This window comes from Dermacentor variabilis, unplaced genomic scaffold, assembly GCF_050947875.1.
Source record: "Dermacentor variabilis isolate Ectoservices unplaced genomic scaffold, ASM5094787v1 scaffold_13, whole genome shotgun sequence".
NCBI lineage: Eukaryota > Metazoa > Arthropoda > Arachnida > Ixodida > Ixodidae > Dermacentor > Dermacentor variabilis.
Window position 1 is genome coordinate 5,920,546 of NW_027460291.1, and position 17,673 is coordinate 5,938,218.

Consider the following 17,673-nt stretch of genomic DNA (forward strand, 5'->3'; position numbering starts at 1 on the left):
GGCGCCTTTTTTTTTTCAAGCTAATGCAGTTCGACAGGGAAGGCGCTTTTGTGGCTCTGCCTAGGCCAGCCGTTAACGAAATATTACTAGAGGCAATGAAAAAAATCCTGTGAAAGTCAGCCTATCAAATTTTTCTGTAATATTTCGCCAAGAAATAGTTCTCAGCTTCTTAGAGGTGGAAATCACAATCCAAACAAAGCAGCAAAGAATATATCAAGAGATGGTAAGATAAATAAACGAAAACCTGAGACTACAGATGTGGAATGCGCTGGAAATAATGGGGAAGGAGAAAATAAAATAAACAGCCTTCACTCCAACGCAGTGTATAGTTTTCCACTAGAGTGGCCGCTTTGATAGAAGGTGACGTTGGCGGAATTTACTCCGCCATGGAATCCTCAGAAGCAAATGGAACTCACTATAAAGACGGGCTTAAGGAACATCGTATCTCCGACGCATCAACGATGAGATATCGGAAGCGAACCCTTTGGGCAGCGAGAATGTCGTAAATTTTTCACGCGTATCTGCTCTGCTCTGTGTAACATCTAGATGTACGTGAATCTATTGATCCCAGCCTTCAATTCCCTGACGTGTCTTTCATCAAACAGAAATTACTTCGGTGAGCTCAATTAAACTTCCAAGGTCTCTTGACTCTTGTCTTTGGACACTGGTGCTTGTAATTTGGGGGCGACACACAGAGAGGGTTGTGATGATTTATATTATTCCCCCTAGTTTATTTCTCTTACCATCTTGAAAGGCCCACATCTTTTCAACATTCGCGTAAGCGTTGCCTTCTTCTGGTCCTCAATAAAAGCATTACCGCTTAATCTGATTTTGTTGTTGTTGTTTTTCACATCCTGGGTTTTAAGTGCCAAAACCACAATCTGATTATGAGGCACGCCCTAGCATGGGACTCCGGAATAATTTTTGTCCCCTGAGGTTCTTTAGCGTGCACCCAAGCACGCTACAGTGGAGCGTTTTTGGCATTCCGCTCCCATCGGAACGCGGCCGCCACGGCCGGTACCGAACCCACGACCTGGTGTTCCGCTGCCCAATCTAGAATATGGGCCAGCTCTGACACTTTAAATTGTCATACATCCTGCCCCATCTTGAGCTTGATTATGGACTGGCTAACTTGACGCGTCTCCGAAGATGCGTTCTCCCGTGAGAGTTGTTGGCACCGCGGACCCGGAGGGATCTGTACGACAGGTGCTTTGGGCCCCAAAGCGGGAATATTATTTCTCGCTTTGACCGGCGTTCCAGACGAAGCAAAGAAGACATTCTTGGCCGAGTTCAGTGTTCATTTGCCGGCGGGGAAAGCTGCATGCTGACCGAAGTAGTCTGCAAAAAACGCTTGTCTGCTTAACACTGACGGCACTGTAAACCACTTCGGGTGGTCAAAGTTAATCTGGAATTTTCTACACCACGCGGCGCCTTTGTGTTCCCCTGAGACGCCAGTGAATGAATGAGCGCTCACAGCGAGCCTCCAGCAATTCTCAACGCAGCCCGTCATAGAGAAAGAAATTAGGGCCCTCTATTCAGGCGCACGCTGGGAGCTCTACACAAGATGAGACCGCTGCCTCATTTCTGGTCAGCTGGACTTGTACGGAGATCAGACAGGCGTTGGATGGCCCAGAATGCCGCGGGAGTGCGCCTTCCTCTCGAAGCACGTAGCTTTTCGCCTCAGAATGTAGCCTTGCAAGCAGTTGCTTGCGAAGGGAAGGTGTTCGAAAATACCCAGACTAATGTCACGCCGTCAAAGTGTGCCGTAAGAAAGCTACAAGAAGATATGTGGTGGAAAAAATTTATTCTCCCGAGACGAATTGCGTGCCTTCTCTTGTTTGAAATGTCCTTTTCTTTTTCGCAATGTGCGCAGGTGAAACAGTCTGTGAAGACGATCGTCACCGTGTGATCTACGTACCCGATTTCTTTGTGTGCAATGTTTAAACCTGGTGAAGGTTATATTATATTGAAGGATATATCAAGTTGTTAAGTACCCCGTGTCGAAGATTGAGATTTCTGCTTTTTACTTGGGATTACACAAATGGCAGATCAGTGCTCGCACACTAATTACCTTACGGCCTTGTAGCGACGAGTCGCGCCGTGCTCTTTCGTATATCGTTTTTCAGGTTTGGAAAAAAATTCTCTGTAGTACGTATAGACCTTTTCAGAATAGGGCGTGCGGCAAGGCTTTGGCGGCACTTTAAGCCCCTGCTCTCCTTTGCTCCCACTGCCTCCCCCCAACCCTGTTGACGCTGAGCCGTGCTTCCGCAAGGGCTGCACAAAATAGCGTCAACCTTTTCGCTTCAAGAACCACTTCACTCTCTCTCTGCCTTGGGCGATCCGGTGCGACGCTGCTTGAAAGTATTGCTGTCGCGTGCTACGGAACGATTTCAGAGTGCTTTAGATAGTATCTTGTGACATTTACATCATGTCCGTTCATATAAGGTCGTCAGGGAAGCCTTTCGGTGCATCGGTAACTGCAGTAGGCGGAAAAATCTCTTGGTGTTGCAAAAATGTGACGAGTATAATCAGCCGCTGTATACGCGCATTATCAGTCGCGGTGTAGTAATGTGTTGTGAACTATTTTGCTTAGATCGATTGTATTTCAAGTAAGGAAACCGCTGTCTCTGTATTACCAGCATTAAGTGGTAAATCAGCTTACCCTTACAAAAATTTTTAATGTTTTTTTAGAAAGTCTTTTGAATTTTCTCTATAGAACTCTATTGTGTTTATTTTGATTGCCTATAGAATTTTCCTGTAGAGTTCCAAAAGTTATTTGGCCACCGCATTCTTATAGGACCTCTAAAGACGCATTTTTATAGAACATTTCTATCGAGTTGCTTTAGAGATGCTAAAGAAATTTCTATAGAATATTTCTATCCAGTCTCTTTAGAGATGCTAAAGACAAATTTCTATAGAATATTTCTATCGAGTTTCTTTAGAGATGCTAAAGACAAAATTCTATAGAATATTTCTATGCAGTTGCTTTCGAGTCCCTCCAAGCAAATGCCTATAAAAACTAGGCCGATATGTGTAAAGTACTTGCAATTTACCAAAGTTCTACTGTAGGCAATGAAGACTACAGTAAATGCAGTGGCAAAATAATTGGTGCTACAACCACAAAGTATTCAGTTTGAAATGTTTATTGCACTTCAGACTAGATACATACTTCATATATGTGACATACACACTTCAGACTAGAACTTGCAACACACAAACTGTAGCTGCCAACATGCTTCTCAGGTCAAGCTGGTGGTGCAAACACACGAAACATGAGGTAAACGAATCAGTGGCAGACTTGATTACAGTTGACACCTGACAAAAACAGGCTTGACTAGGACAACAATCCATACCACTAAAACTGCAAAAGGAGTGCCTGTTCCAGCAGTGCACATTGAACGGTTGGATACTAAAGCCTGAAAATAGACTGATATGAATGTGCACTGCAATGTTGTGTCAGCCTGACGAAACGACACAGCATTTTAGTCTGTTTAAGCGCAAAAATAAATCTGGCAGTTGCTGCAAAAATGTGGCAAATAATGGCTTTCACAGATAAGTACACCATATACCGAAACCACACGACATTTTAGTCTATGTTTATGTGTAATATTAGCACTGGCAGGCCCTGCAAAAATGTGGCAAACAGTGGTTTTCAAAGAGCAGTACAGCATATATGGTACAAAGTTTAAAAGCTTGTATTTCGTTGTAAGGGAAACAATTTTGAGATCAGAGCCAATATTCTAATTAGGGTGAGAAATACGAACCAGACCGACACACGCAATGACTAAAAAAGGGATTTAGCTCAGGAGCTCCTATGTAAAGCACATGAACAGTAAAATAGTTTTTCTCGGCAACTATGGAACCAAATTTGATGAGGTTTGATACATTTAAAAATGTTTAAATCATAGTTTTTACATTAACACCATCAATTTTTATTAAACTTTACTGAAAATAGCAAAACTTGAAGGAAAAGGACTTAGTTTGCAACTGTAAATAAATAAAAAAGAACTAACACAAGTTCTTTAATTCAAATACATCCAAAATACAGAAATACTTTTTAGACAACCACAGCACTAATTTGAATTAAGTTTGTGGCATTTAAGAATTCAACTTGTTGCAGGGAGAACTATTTGGCAGGTTTAAGAAAAATAACACCACGAAGCTTACAAATCCCCGTCTCTGTGCCAGAAAGAGATATAACAGTTCTGCAGACTCCATCTGCTATTTCTAAAGTCAACAAACTTTATATATGAATTTATAGCTTACATGAAATTGTTCCAATGTTTGAGAGTTTCGCACATCTACTCATAAACTAGTGATTGTATATTAGAGCAGCATATGATATCTCTAATTTGCCAGATTAAATTATGGTATTAGGTCCAACAGAAAAGTGATCTCATTTTTTAGTTATAAGATTTTTTAACCTTACTGCTCTGTTTCTTCAAAATTTGCAGTTTTCATTAATTCGTATCAAAAGCAGACTAGTTGTCTGAAAATGTTTTGTCATGGTACTGTGCGACATGAATTATGCTTTTTCAAATAACATGTTTACTTTGATGCAATGATATTTCTTTATTTTACCTGATTCCTTGCTGAAAAACTGCGCAGTATTCACAAGATATGAATAAATAAATATTAAGTGAATAAGTAAACAAATAAATATTGCGGTTTGTCTTATCATTCCACCACCAGCATGACCTGTATGGAGCTTTGGCTACTGCTCACATGTTGCAAGTTCATTCTTACATGATCACCTGCTATTTCACTTCCCAGGAAAGGAGCGAGGAAAGGCTAGTTTTTGGCCTCATTTGGTCCGTCTAGTAACGGCGACGCTGGAGCCTGGAAAATACAATTGAAATTAATTTTCAAAAAGTGTAATGAACATTCAGCCATAATTAGCAGGCACAAACATGCCACAAATATCTATATAGTTGTAGCATTATGTTAAGTTTCATTTCAGTATTTCAGAAAAAAATTATAACAGAAAAGTGGCAGAACACCCCACCTCCCCACCACTCTGCCAAACAGCGGCAGTTCTTTTGAGAATCACTTTTGACAATATCTTTACTTTCCCAAGATTCTGTGACATCAGCACTGGAGCAATGTGCCTGGCAGTAGAATATCATTGCTGATGACAAAAAGCATCTCCAAACGAGACAACAGCCTAGTCACACATTAATCTCATCTTGCAATGACAACACATTCCCCATTTATAACATAAGCAAGCAGGAACACCCATGAGCTAAGAGCCCTATACAGACGTCACACTGTGCATAGGAAACAAATTTTTTGAAAAGAAGGGAATGACCTACTGGCTTCTATTGGTGAGCGGTAGACAAAATATTCCATCCGCTGTTAGCCATAGTTGGTATGTACTATGCTTAATATGACAATAATAAATTTCTCACATGGAGCTTGAGCAATCATGATGATGCATGTAAGTATCTATTGTATGAGGAACAATAATGTTTTAAGTTGTTTTCGCAAATTATGATGGATAACTGCCAATTTGTGGTATTTGGAACACAGTCGCAGGGTCACTGTCAGATACAATGGACACAGTATATTCGTGCTTTTCGAGTTATTCAAACAATTAGTTTCTAATCTAGTACAGGTATGAACACTGATATGTATCCTAAACGCAATAAGACTTCCCAATTGCAATTGAAAAGTTAATTCAGTTTTAATTAAGAAGGGTCCTTCTTGCAACATGGCATGTGAGAAACAGAAAACAAAAATTATACTAATCATGTAACTTTGAAAATTGATTGCGTAACTGCTCTGTAGGTCAAGGAGAAAATTTAACAAGAAATAATGTGCCTAAAACTAGTTGCAACAAACAAATTTGTTACTATGAAGGTTGCAGACAATTCAGTAAACAGATTGTGACCCAGTCTTTTTATGTGGCATTCCTCAGCGAATTTGTTGGTCAATTGGTTACCGCAGCTGAACAAAACAGATGAACAGTCTAAATCTGGCGTGCAGCCCCAGTCCCATCGGTGCATGGTCAAGTGGGACGAACATACTGATCCGGGGAGTGAATTATGGTGCTGTCTTAGGCACGTGTTGAGGCACCGGCCAATCTGCTGCATGTATGTACATTTGACCAAATATACACATGATCACAAGAATAGACTACACTACCCCTGACAGACACAAGACAAATTTAGTGGTATCTAAGCAAGCCTTTCTTGTCAGGGTGCCTATATGCACAGCAGTGTGCAAGAGAATTGAGAAAGGCAAGCAGGCAAGGGAGGCTTGCTCGGTGAAAGATACTACCAAATTTGTAGTGTGTGTCACAGGCAGTGTACTGTATCCCTTTCATGTGTGATCAAGCGTACATAGGGCAAACTGGCCGGTATCGTATGTGTATAAGAGATCACCATATTTCATTCAAAAGACAAGTATGGTCATCCAACTTGGCCGTACATTTCCACAACGGGGCTTCATGTTGGATTACAATCGTTCATCTGTTTTCATCCACCGTAAAAATTGACAAGTGAGACCGATGAGGCATACCACATACATAGTAGGATATGTGGGTGAGCCCCCATTTTTAATGCAACAAACAAAAAGGCATCCTGTGTAGGTCACAAGGTATCCATATCAGTCTGTGCCTATGTACTACTGAAGTAAACGCAGCATAGTAAATACTGACCGTCATATTAATTTTCATGAAATTAAAGCTCACCAAATGTGTATTTTGCAGTGGCTGTCACTATGGGAACAGAGAAGTAACTGTAAAGATATCAATGATAAACAAAGGTGCGCACACTACGTGCTTAGACCTGTGACATATTTAGTCCACTACACTTCGAATTCCTACATGCACAGAAAACTGCACGAGATTGTAGCACAAACAGAAAAAAATTATGCAAATAAGGGGTGCAGCATAGGAAACAGTTTTCAAAGAATAAAACCACAATAAGAAGTCATAAATACACTACATAGAAAGTAAAAATTATATTTAACTTGCAGGTAAGCAGCTTGCGCAAAAGAAATACTAAACATCAGGAAAGGGTAGGTATAGTTTTATACAGAACACAATAATGTGGGCATAATGGCTATGCACACAAATAGGTAGCAAGTTCAATAAGGTTGCATAAATATTTAGTCTCTTTAGTAAGCTGCATTAAGTAATGTGTTGACAAACTTCACCATGAATGACATCAAGCCCCCTTTTTGGAACACGTACATTTCATACAAACCTGACATGACCATCCACATCACACGCCATGCTGCTGCAGCCATATATCCACAGGGTCTGCATTTCTGGGGGCTCCTCGATCTTGTAGTTTATATTGTGGGTCACGGCCTCGCCACTACAAAATGAGTTCTATGTTAGCTTATAGCAGTGGCACAATAGAGCTGTGATATCGTGAAAACATGCAATCAGCACCTCAAAGAGTCATGAAAACAAAGTCTGCACTAATGTGGAAAGAGAGCAAATGCTTGAAATCATCAAATGTCATGACAATAGGGACCTCTACATCAAATAAAGTTTTGTACGCGCCGCAGCAGCAGATTACAATCTAATCGTAATGTTTTTTCCATTACTTAGTATAGGCAACGGTCCGCTGTCATGTTTAGTTAAGTCAGTTATGTCAACACATCTTGTCTTGGAAATAAAGCTGTACTAGTAGCAAGCTGTGATTGGCTTACATTTTTTCCCTAGAACTGTTCGTTAGCCAAAGACCTCGTAAGCAGAGATTGTGTACTACGTCGAAGCCTTTATAAGTGAGGAAACGTCATTGAAGAAAGAATCAATGAAGAGGTAGACGGGTCGTTACTATGCAACTTTAGCAGACAAGCGGGAGCTCACGCACAGCTGCACAAGGTGAACACGATTTCCGAAACTTTTCTCAGCGGAAGCAAACGCTTACCAGGATTATCAATTCCGCACTGTGGCAATAGAGTTGCGTACACAGTTTTACAACGAGCGCGTAGCAAGTATCAGCACAGGGTTCACTGTTGACGTGGGTGTTCCACTTGCTACGTTCGCAAGGCACTCTATACACACACGGGAAGCACACACAACACGGATGAACGCACGTGTAGTTGGAGAGCACGATTGCTTACCGTTTCAACAGTACGACGAGGTCGAAAGGCGCTCTCCAAGTTTCCAGTGATGCGTCTGCGATGTTACTTGCTGCAAACAAGCCGCTGCGTAGTGGACGAGCTGAGGCACGCTAATAATACGCATTACTTCGTTGCGCCGTCCACCAAACTTTCCACGACAACCAGCGGAGACAAAGGGAACGCACTCCACGGCATGAAAATCGTTGGTCCACATTTAGCTGGCGCGCCACGCATACGGCGTGCTTACAGCGAGACTCAAGCCATCTTCTGGCACTTTCAGGCTCGCGAACTACGTCTCATTTCATTACAGCAAACCTAATAACACACGATCAAACAAACACATCGATGCAACTCGCACAACAACCGTTGAAGACGGAGCAATAACAACACGCCGTAGCCACAGAACACCTATACAAACTTAGAGAAGGGAAACTGTACCTTCCACAGTGCTACGGAAATAAGCGTAGCGGTGGCGTCGTGAACTAAAGTATGCGACCACAGGTGGCGCTGTACAACAGGAAACGGAAACGGGGTTTTGCACAGTATGGCCGTTGGCTTTACCAGGTGTTCTGTGGCTTTACTGCCTTTCTGGCTGCTGCGCCTCGATCGTGCACCCGCCAGTTTAGCTGCTGTGTGGCAGACGTAGCGCCTACATATATATGTAGGCGCTACGTTTGCCACACAGCAACCAAACTGGCGGTAGCACGATCGAGGCGCAGCAGAATACATGTAGCGCTGAGTCATATCGAGTTGAGGCACACTCTGAACTGACTTTTAAGGGCGTCCCGAGCGGGTTTTCGTTTATTACGTTGCCGTTACCCCGAGTTGTGCCGCCGCGCTCCAGCTATTGCATTTCGTGTAGGGCTACTGACAGAATGCGGTTTCCAGGTGGCACGATGGCCTCGACTGGAATAAACGCACACGACACCAACGATTGAGTAAGCCTGAAAATATTTTATTTGCATTTTACAAGTACAACAAAGAGCACACGTCTACGCATCCACACAAACGCGGTTACATAGTCAAGAAATGGCTCATTAATAAGGGTAGCACAAGCGCACAAGAAAGAAGACCTAAGCTACAAGACGTACGGTCGGCTGCTAAGTATAATAATTTCCCTGTCACCGCGTGTCACTTTTGTACAGCATCTTTACAGCACTACCAGGGCGCGGGTAGTTTGGCGGAAAGAAAGCAACAGCTTACGGGTGTCATAATTATCCTAATCTCCGCATCAACGTCGTGCTAGTCCGCAAACAGGCATCTGTATCTGAACCATATGTGCCAGCTTAATACATGTGTAGTAAAATTATGATAACCACTGCGTCTTATCAAACGTATTGGTTTTGCAAATGCGCATTACAGCTGACGGAACGACATAATGTAAGTGAAGCACAAGAGAACAAGGACAAAAGGAGGGTACAACACTTGAAGAAGAAATGAAGAATTAGTAGGCGTACAGCAAACAAGCGATGACGGAGAACACACAATGATGCATCGGGTGTTCTGCGACATCGGTTTGCGTACTTACGGTGTTATGGAGATCAACGGCATAAAAACGTACCTTCAAGCGTACTCCGTCAACCTCCGCCGCATTCATTATGATAATCAACGCCCAAAACAAAATGAGGCACTATTTTTTGCCAAGAGTAGACCTCTTTACAGCAAGTCTATGTAATGACTCGCAGACGAAACCAGCATGCTTTCGAAAATGTTTTACCGCCGTAGTATTCGAACGCCAACGGCCAGGAAACACATCGATACCAATAGGCTGTCGGCTGTCGGCTGTCGGTGGTTAATCAAGTACGAAAACCTTGACGCTATGACTAAAAAGCAGCTTCAACAATCGAATTTAAAAAAAATCAACTGCCTATTTGTCTGAGGTAACAAAACATCCTTAGACACCTCGATTGTTTATGTCAATGGTTTGGGTAAAGTAAAGAATCCGGCATGTTCAGCGCCCCTAGCAGAGAAAGCACAAATTAAAGTATTCGACCAAATTACAGTAGCTACACTTGCGCGCTTACGCTGAAACGCGCCTCGATTGACTTTTCGCCCTCTGTGGCCATTTGTTGAACTTGAGAGTGTGCGGGGCCTGCCGTAGCTTCGTATTCTACCGTTGAATACGAAAATACCGGCGCCGCCAGCGCCGTCTGTATAATAGTGCGGCTGTTGTGGCCTCCGTGATTCCTACAATAATATCCACTACAGCAGGTTTTGTGCCGTTTTGGGCCGAACTACATACATATGTTGCTAGACAAGAAGAAACATTGACACGCTCATATTGTGTGCTATAGTTTAGGGCAGAAATAAATTACATGCAGTATTCTTGCTTTTGAATTGCTTATGCCACATGTATTCTGCAAAAGCATGGCCTTCAATATCTGGACAATTTACCCTGTGTAAGCTATCGCTGCGGTGTGATTTTAACGATTTCAACCTCGGTCACTGGCCTTAAACCCCTAACTGACTTTATGCGCAGCCGTTACCTGCACTACCTGCGCCCTCACTTCTTTTCTCATTGAAGTAACTTCCTGTTGTCGTTTAAATGTAGCCCAGAAATTGTCGACACAACCACGGAGGTGCACATGTGCAGTGTGTGATGTTTCCGTGCGCTTGTGTCCGTCGCACAGCAACATATATACGATGATTTTTAATTTTAACCGTGATGCACAGGTTGCGCTTATGTGTTCCCTATCTTGCTTTCGTGGCGATGTGCTTATCATGCGCGGATCGCGCTCATGTGGTCTGTGACTTCTCAAGATTCCTTGAAAAAAAAAATCGTTTCTGCAGCGTGCATTTGTCGCATTTGAGTGGTGTGTGCCAGAAATGTGCGGCGGCGTTCGATGCGTTTCCGCCCCAACTGCTGCAGTCACTGCATGCCAGCAAATAGATATGACGCGGTTGCTAAGGCGCAGTTTTGCTTAGTGTTTGTTGGTATACATCTTTGTGATTTACCTGCATATGCGATATAAACCACAATGCGCGCTTCCGTTATATTTCTTTGGTTTTCCTAATTTCGATTAGTGTGATGTTTGCCTTCGTCAATGAGTGTCTTTTTAACGATTCTCTTACTTGATAGTAAAAAACCTCTGAAATGCCGATTGCAAGAACCAGCGTCTTCCAGTGCGGTCCAGTGTGAAACCAGCGCGTTTTTTATTATTTTTTTTTAGCACTGGATCGCACTGGGTACGCTGGCGCTCGCTGGGACTCACTCGAGACCAGTGAGAACGCTGGATAAGAGCTGGGTCACACTGGAAGAGGCACTCGCATTGGAAACTGCGCTGGTTGTGTTTGTGCCGCGCTGGCTCCAGTACGCAAGGACGAGCGCTGCTGAATATTAAATGCTTTATACAATTTCATCACTTCATACTAGTCTCTTGTCCTAAATAACGCTATATCTTAGGGCCATAGAACTATTTCGTGTCGCAGCATGGAATAACTAAAGGTGCGTGAGCTGCCTTGTTTATTCCTGCACATGTGACAATGAAAATCACTTTCGTTTTTTGCATTTTGCCTTTTGACAGGGCGGATAGATAAATTCTTGAATGAAACTACGCAAACGCAGAGGACGCCGCTTTTTTAGTAGTTCGCACGTAACGTATGATTGGGAGTTATCGCCATTGTCGCAGTGTTGTGGAGTGGACATGAAATCCAGAAGTCGTTCAGACGCGCTCGAACGGACGTCGAGTTCGAAGCCTACCGCTGCTTGATATTATCGCACCGATAACAAAGCTGAGGCGATTTGTGCGCTTCCACTTTCCCTATTGTACTAAAAAAGGTTCTGGGGCTCAAATACACACATTTCAGCTTTCGCCAGCTACCCGCGCCGAGATCAGTCCCCACCGAAGCTTAGGCATAGCGTATCCGCCGAGTCCGTCTGCACGCTATCGGCGCGTCTAACCTCAAGAATCAAGAAGTCTAACAAGGATACATCACTTTATATTTCAGATTTCGCATCGGTGCTTTGAAATAAACAATTTTTTCATGTCTACAATGCCAGCACAAGAAGTGAGGAGCGCCGATGTGACGCGTCATAAACGCAGGTATATGTGCTGTCGCCGAAGGCTCCCAGCACTAGCCTGCGCTTCTCTGACGAATATATATGACTAGACAGACGTGTAGACTGAAAGACATCACAGAACTAAGAAAACATAGCATACCCCTCGCGTGAAGAACAAGAAACGGCTATCGAAATCGGCAGTAACAGCCCATTCATGCAGCGTTCCGGGTCGGTGGTTCATTTAGGACTTTTTTTCGAAGTTAAATTACCAATCTCAAGTGAAAGTAGATGTTATGGCACTTCCGAGCACACTATTGAATACGGAGAGCAAATTTTTCTTTGTGATACAGGCGTGAGTTTTTGTTGCTGGGCAATAGCGCATCTACCACGTCTGTGCTCCCAGCACTAGCCTGCGCTTCGCTGACGAATATATATGACTAGACAGACGGGTAGAAACTTCTGTGAAACTAAAACTGCTTCTCGATTTTGGTATGCTAAATGCCAGAAACTACTACTACTAATAATAATAATAATAATATTTGGGGTTTTACGTGCCAAAACCACTTTCTGATTATGAGGCACGCCGTAGTGGAGGACTCCGCAAATTTTGACCACCTGGGGTTCTTTAACGTGCACCTAAATCTAGCCAGAAACTACCGCCGAACGTATATCTGCCATGCGAAACGGAGCGCTCGCCCAAGCCAGCATGCCGACTGCCCATAGATGGTGCCATTGCCTAGCAACACGGTGGCGCCCCAGAAGAAACGGTGCATAGAGCAACAGAAAGCTGGATCGGGAATTTTCGAGGGCGCTTTACAGTTTTCTCATTGACACTTTCGCTCTGTATATAATATTGCAGAAGTTCAATAAATGATAATGAGCAATTCTGCAATTATTATTATTATTATTATTATTATTATTATTATTATTATTCAAAAGTCCAAACATAGTTTGATTTGCTGCATGCTATGGCAGACAACATTTCCTTGACTCTGTGCAGCTGCGTGGCACTTGCATATTTTTAAATTTTGGCACAGGTTACGTAGGACACATGGTATACTACAATATTGCGAAGAACCGGCCATCGGCTGTACTATGCTGAATACCCGGGTTCTCGTCCGATAAACACATGTGGCCACATCGGCGAAATCGAGTATATTGTAAAGCTCCTGAAATAGCACGTAAATAGTATTGAAAAGAAAACGCAGCTTCCAATGCCAATACCTGAGCACGTGGTAGCAGCCAAGCGTGAGATTGATTGGGGCAAGGCTTCGTTGTTCGCCAAATAAATAAAGTAGACTTAAGGCCTTGAGTCCTTAGCCATCCCAACAACAATAAAAAAATGACGTATGGCAGCAGTGGTAATTTTCCGCACACATAGTCATGCTGCCTAGGTAGCCTACTGAAAGGAACCGCGATCGGTAGACACCATGTATCTTTCTTTAACATGGTACTTTATACCTGACCGGATGAGGCACCGTCAAACCATCAATTTCGCCATACTATACGATGAACGCCGATGTGTTTCGCAAGACCTGAGACGAATTTCGCCACAGCGTCTTTGTCCGTCGCGACGGGCCGTTTCGCTTTTCACAACATGGGCTCGTCGTGCGCTGCGACGGCGCAGCGTGGACAACGCCCATGCTGAAACAGCATGCATGAGACGCAGATTTGTTTGTTTCTTGCGAACGCAGATTACGCATGGTCGATTGCCGCTTCAACACGGCGGCAGGCCACAGTCGTTAAGCGTGGTTGAGTGGCCGATGACCGCTTCGGTACTTCAACCGTACTTCGCTACACCAAGTCTATGAACCGAAGAGCGATTCATACAGCCGTTTCGATTCAAGTGAACCGTTCTTCGTAGTTTCGCTAGAACGTCATGGGTGCGTCCTCTTGAGAACTTACGGCGAGTGGGTACCGTTCGCGGTGGCTCGCAAGCCGGCTACCTGCTGTCTGTAATTACGTCGAGAGTGTGATTCCTGGTCCACGTGAGGGGCCATGAAAGAACACGATCAGAACACAAGTGAACTCTTGGCGTGTAATATTTGCAGCTGAGGGAAATATTATAATTAAGACGGAGTCATGGCTTTGTGGCGATATCTGAAATGGTGAAGTTCTTCAACTAAGTTTTCAAGTTTACAAAAATGACCACGTACATATGGTTGAGGTGTTTCCTTGCCTGTAGATAAATTCAATACTAGTGTGCCAACGCAGATCGATGATAGTGACTGTGAAACTGCGTGGTGCAAAATAATTCATCGAAACAGGGAACGTTTCACGACGTTCTTTTTTTTTTACCGCAGTCCTCTTATGAACAGCCCTGCACCCATTCATTCACTTTTTAATACCCTAATGAACATTAACTTGAACGTACTACTATGTAGTGATTCCAATATGGCACGCATTCAGCAGACTGACAAACCTCCCGCCCCATCATGCCAATCCTCTCTCTCAATGGAATCCCTCAATTTGGTTAACCATGGACAGTCTGATGTCCATTCACTGATTTCGCTACAATACGTATCATCAGCTGTGATTCTGCACTCGCTTTCCTGTTCTCTAATTCAGCAAGTTCGGTTCATTTACCAGCACCGGTTCCTGGAATAAGCGATCATGAAGTTCTTCTAGCTACGCTATCATGCGCTCGTCCTTCAAGAACTCACCCGCCCTAAAGCAAGGTATCCTTATTTCCTGAAAACAATTACAGCCTTATTAGTGACTGTCTTGAAGACTTCTATGATGAGCGTGAAGAAGTCAGCCCCATTGACTGCGTGAATAGATCTTGGCAAATATTTAAAGATAAATTTATGCCAATCATTCATGATCATGTACCTTTCAAATTTCTTTCAAGTAGGCAAATAACTCACAAACCATGGTACACTCACGAAATTTAGTCACTGCTAAATAAAGAGGTGCTCTTTAGGAGTTACTTTATTGTTAAGAGTGCTCATATTTACCAGAAGCTACATGAACTACGGAAAGGAATTAGGATAAAAATAATATTCACAAAGAATAGCTGCTTGTGCTCTCAGACGATAAACTTAAACAAATTTAAAAAAGAACTCTAGAAATATGTCAAAGCGAAGGGTGACCAAGAAAGCACTATTCCCTCAATGTTCACTGAGCATGGTTTCATTACTGAAGGCGTCACCAAATCCGATCCCTTTAACAGTTACATTCAATCTGTTTTTTCATCAGCCTTGCCACTGGTTCCAGGAAGGATTTATCATGCGTATCTTGCGGACCTGCAACCCCTTTTCATATCGTATGCAGTAATCCTAAAGACTAAAATAAAGTAATCTAAAGTAAGGCTAAAGACCGACTCTGCAACCGGTCCTGATCAAATTATAATTCGCGGCTTAAAAATATGTGCACGTGCTATTATCAAGTATAGAGTCGTGATTTTGAAAGGTCTCTATCGACATCGCAGTTACCCATAAAATGGAAAATGGCAAGCGTCGTCCCAATCCAAAGAGTCTGTAAGTGGAAACATGACAACGCTTCAAGTCTACACTTACAAGCATACCTCCCTAACAAGTGTGTGATCCAAAGTTCTAGAAAATATTCTCTCTGCACCCATATTCCATCACTGGGTTTCGAACAGGCCTATCCTGCCTTACACAATTAGTGAAATTTTGACACATTATTTTTTATCATTTTATGGCTAAAAAAATTGACTGCATTGCGCCTAGATACCCCTGTACAGCATTCCGTCGTGCTCCTTTCTTACCTAGGCGTTATCATTGAATGTATGGATGATTATTTGACTGGTCAAAAAGTATTAATGGCTCAGAATGCCGGCTTGCAACGCTCGCGTCAAGTGTGCCGCAGGTATCCAGACGGTGGCATTTACTGTCTTTGTGGCTTATAACTAACATAGGCCCATACGTCAGATCAAAAACCAGAATACAGTCGAACGTTTTTGCAATAAAGTGGTTGGGCTTTCCGAAATTGTTCGCTATTCGTTAACTACGTTGTGTTTCCGGACGATTCGCTCTTATACAGAGGAATAAATTACTTAGCTAACAACACTACCTTGCAGAGTGACCTTAACAGCTTTTTTTTCACGGTGTCACAAATTGGACATGAGACTGATGCCGTCTAAATGCAATTGCATTCGCTTCAGCCGAAAATTAAATATATCAAAAATTAGTTTAGCTCTTTATACAGACTGCGTTTTGCCGATAACGTTAAATATTTGGGCGTTACCTTTTCTTCAGACCTAAAAAGGAACAAATATGTTGAAACAATGACTTTACAGGTCGGTGTAGTTGCTAATTTTATTAAAGTAATGTTGCAATATGCGCCTCAGGATGTGAAAACTGTGCTATACACAACCAATGTGAGGTCTATTTTGGAATATTCGGCAACTGTGCGGTACTCTGACACTAATGTACAAATTACTAATACACTAATGACTTACACACTGATACACTAAGACTCGAATGTACTAATACAGTGGTTAGGACACTTCATTCGGAAAGGAGTATACATAGTTGTATGCGGTTGCATATACATGTAGGTGAATGAATTTAACGAGTGGCTACATAAGTGAAGTTGATGACAAGCGAATACATGTATTGATGGCCACACGCCGTTTGACGCGGTTTTAAACGTCTGCAGCCATTAAAGAAAAACAAGAACAAAGGCAGCACGCTGAGATACGGCTGCGTGTTAACAAAGGACACGATTTCAAACAAGGCAGGTTGTGAGAAAGATGAAGACTTGCAGTGATCAACAGCGGTCGCAGAAGAAGTGTCTCGGGAGGGAACGTTCCGGCAGAGTTGGACAGTTCTTGAAATCACAAGAACGAGGAAACAACTGCAAACGCTGTCATATGAAGCATTTGTCCTGACGAAGACAAGCCGCCTTATCGAAACGTTGTTCTCGGACCATTGTTCCACCACTGCTGATTAGCGTAAGTATTAAATGCTCAAGCCAGTGAGCACTGGTTTTCATATGCATCGAAAGAGCCTACATAGTAGTAAACGCAGGCTTACTTTTCCTCGTGGATTTGTGTGGGAACGTCATGGCGAATAAATGTATCAAACTTGGTTAGTCAGCGTCTTTCCTTCGACAGCGAAGCTGGTGTTGTGACCGAATGCGGTAGAAGTATGCTGCAGGAGAAAGCGTGACCCAAGACGTTTATGTTGTTACGGAGCAGTGGGGCATAGTGTGAACATCAGCCAAGACGACGATGGGGCCAAGCGAGCGTACTGCTTTTTCGTGCAGCTATATTGTGTCTCCAGTGTTTCTGCAATTTGTAAATACATACACCTTCTCTGAACTATTTCTGCCCCGTGGCAATATTAACCCAAGTAAATTCGAAAACACGTCGAGGAGGTTCGCCAGCTTTAGGTTGGCGGAGGAAATTTCAAGAAATTATCATATTACTGCGTTAATTCAAACGAGCTCTAGGGGATACTGAAACCGTACGTTGCCGTCATAAACCTATCGGGCCGATAAAGTTTGAAATATGTAGCAAGAAAGTATCTTGGAAGGTACGGTGTAGCGTACAATTCTGGTGGCAATTATAGTAGTAAAAACAGGTTTCGCCCCTAAGGCGCAGCATTGATAGCGGTCACGATATATTA